Here is a 3,611-nt window from a genome sequence, read left to right as displayed (position 1 = left end):
TATATACATGTAAGTTCTTTGGTTAGTATGTTCCCACCCCTCCTCCCCATTACCACTGAGATTCATCAGTCTGTCCCATGTTTCCTGATCCTATTTTATTCATCAGTTTATTTTGTTCATTAAATCCCTTGTTTGTTTATTTTTATTTTTAGAATCAATTGTTGTTAGATATGTATTTGTTGCCATTTTATTGTTCTTTTTTCTTCTTCTTCTTAAAGTAGACCCTTCAACATTTCATGTAATACCGGTATGGTAATGATGAACTCCTTTAGCTTGTCTGTGAAGTTCTCTATCTGACCTTCAATTCTACATGATAGCTTTCCTGGGTAGAGTAATCTTGGTTGTAGGTACTTGCTTTTCGTCACTTTGAATATTTCTTGCCACTCCCTTCTGGCCTGCAAAAGTTTTTGAGAAATCATCAGCTGACAGTCATATGGGAGCTCCCATCTAGGTAACTAACTGCTTTTCTCTTGCTGCTTTTAAGATTCTCTCTTTATCTTTAACCTTTGGCATTTTAATTATGATGTGTCTTGGTGTGGGCTTCTTTGGGTTCATCTTGTTTGAGAATTTCTGTGCTTCTTGGTCCTGTGAGTCTATTTTTTTCACCAGGTAGAGGAAATTTTCTGTCATTGTTTCTTCAAATAGGTTTTCAATTTCTTGGTCCCTGTCTTTTCCTTCCAGATGTGAATGTTGTTATGCTTGAAGTTGCCCCAGAAGCTCCTTATTCCCTGAGATCCCTCCCTATCCAGTTTGTGAACCCACCTAAGCTGTTTGCAATGGCTTTTCCATACAAATAGCCTGTCCTGGCTCAGGCTTCAGACTTTTCTAAAATCTCTCAAACAAGTAGCAGCTGGACTCAGCATGCCCCATGCCTCTCAATAAGTGGCCTCAGTCTGGCACTAGCAGCAGCCTGCCAAGGTTCACAACTTGGCCTTTCCTGGGCACCTCCAAGCCCAACGCAAGTAGCAGCCATCTTCAAAATGCTCTGTAGCTTGTGCCAGGTGGCACCAGGCAGATGTTGACTTTGCACCTCTAGGGAGGCCTCAGAGTGAGTGTACCTGGTAGACAGCTTCAGACCACACAAGATTACAACTCTATCACATCTATGAGTGACACACTCAAGGGGCAGTCTCACTGAGCACCAAGCCCCACTGAAGCAAGTCCTGCTTCATAGGGGTGTCTCCTGCACAGCAGCTCTTCCACTGTAGTCTCAACTGGTCCTTATAGCTGATTAGCCTAGAGGTTAATCATCCCAGTGATGCCAACAGCAACCAAGGCTTAACCACAACAGGACAGTGCTCATAGCCCACACAGGGGCTCACCTAGAGTGCCCAGCTGAGGTGACTAGGGAGGCTGAGCTACTGGACCCTATAGGATACCTACTATACAAGGCCACTCTACCAATTCCAGAGACATAGTAGCTCTATCTAATACAGAGGGGAAAAAAACACAGGGAAGCAGCCAAAATGCAGAAACAAAGAAACATGTCACAAATGAAAGAACAGAAGAAATATCCAGAAAAAGAACTAAATGAAATGGAAGCAAGCAAACTACTAGATACAGAGTTCAAAACAATAGGTATAAGAAAGCTCAAGGAACTTAATAAGAGCTTTAAGGATCTTAGTGAGAATGTCAAGGAACTTAGTGAGAATTTCAAGGATCTTAGAGAGCATCAAAGACATGAAAAAGGGCCAGTCAGAAAGGAAGGATACACTAACTGAAATAAAGAATAATTTACAGGGAATCAACAGTAGAGTAGAGGATTCTAAGAATCAAATCAGCAATTTGGAATATGAGGAAGCAAAATACAGCCAATCAGAAGTGCAAAAAGAACAAAGAACCCAAAAATATGAAGATAATGTATTTTGAATTTTATACATACACAATTCAATCATGACAAATAATGATATTTTCATTTCTTTCTTTCTAACCCTTACACTGTTTAATTTTTGTTCTTAACATATTGTACTACCTATGACCTCCTTTATTTTATTTTATTTTACTTTATTTTATTTTATTTTATTTGCGGGGCCAGGGTGTGGGGTAAGGAGGAGGGTCAGGCCTGACTGGGAATCAAACCAGCAACCCTTTGGTGCATGGGATGATGCTCAATCAATTGAGCCACAGCAGCCAGGGCATACCTATGACCTCCTTTAAAATGTTGAATAGATATGGAGATAGAGAACATCTTATCAAATTCCCAATCTCAGAATAAAAGCTTTCACTAGTTCACCATTAAATATAATGTTGTAGATAATCACCATAAAAATAAAAAAGTTATCTTTTATCCTTGTTTCTTATGAGTTGTGTTTTTTTGGTTTTTTTAAAAAAATATGTTTCTTCATTGATTTCAGAGAGGAAGGAAGAAGGAGAGAGAGATAGAAACATCAAGGATGAGAGAGAATCACTGATCGGCTGCCTCCTGCACACCCCCCACTGGGGATTGAACCCGCAATCCAGGCATGTGCCCTTGGCCAGAATCAAACCTGGACCCTTCAGTCCACAGGCTGACGCTCTATCCACCAAGCCAAGCTGGCCAGGGCTGTTTTTTTTTATTATTATGAAAGGATATTCAATTTTGTCTAGTATTTGTCTACATTCATTAAAATTATTATTTGCTTTATTTTCTATTCCATTAAAATGAAGTTACGTTAATTTTTGAGTGTTCAGTCAAACTTGCATCACTAAGATAAACACAATGTAATCCCAATGTATCACCTTTCATTGGACAGGGTTTCAGGGTTGATTTTATTTGCTACTATTTTAGTATTTTTGCAGACAGTCCTGAGAGAGATTGGCCTGTACTTTTCTTTTCATTGAATGTTCTTGGTAGATTTTGGTATCTCAGTTTTCTTATTTTCATAGAGTAAGTTGGCTACTAACTAACATATTTCTATTATTTTAAAGATTTTGTAAAACATTGAAGTAATTTCTTATTTTATTATTTGGATGATTCATGGTTGAAGCCAATAGGTCTATGATTTTCTTCATGAGAAGGTTTTCCAATATCAATTTAATTTAATAGGCATAGGACTATCCATATTCTCTCTTTTTTTTTCCTGTTCCTTCTAAATTTTCAAATGTATTGGCATACTATGTATAAAATCACTTATGAGATGTATAGTCTCTCAGTCTGTGGTGATATTCTATTTTGTCATTCTTATATTGGTTTTATGTGTCTTTCTTTTTTATTGATTATTAGAAAGAGTGTGAAAGGGAGAGAGAGAGGACAGGAGAGAAGGAAACATCGATTTGTTGTTCCACTCATTCATGCACTCACTGATTCTTATATGTGTCTCTTTTTTCCTTTATTCTTCATCTATTTTGCCAGTTATTTGTCTCCTCAATGAACTTACTTTTAGATATGTTAATACTCTACATTGTATGTTTATTTTTTTATTTCAGTAAACTTACTTTTAGATATGTTAATACTCTACATTGTATGTTTATTATTTTATTTCAGTAATATAGTTCTTATTTTTTTATTAAATCTTTATTGTTCAGATTACATTTGTTCCCCTTTCCCCCCCCCCCATAACTCCCCTCCTCCCAGTTCCCGCCCCACCCTCCGCCCTCACTCCCCACCCACTGTCCTCATCCATAGGTGCACG

The sequence above is a fragment of the Myotis brandtii genome, unplaced genomic scaffold (assembly GCF_000412655.1).
Source record: "Myotis brandtii unplaced genomic scaffold, ASM41265v1 scaffold11, whole genome shotgun sequence".
Classification (NCBI taxonomy): domain Eukaryota; kingdom Metazoa; phylum Chordata; class Mammalia; order Chiroptera; family Vespertilionidae; genus Myotis; species Myotis brandtii.
This window is presented reverse-complemented; position numbering follows the sequence as displayed.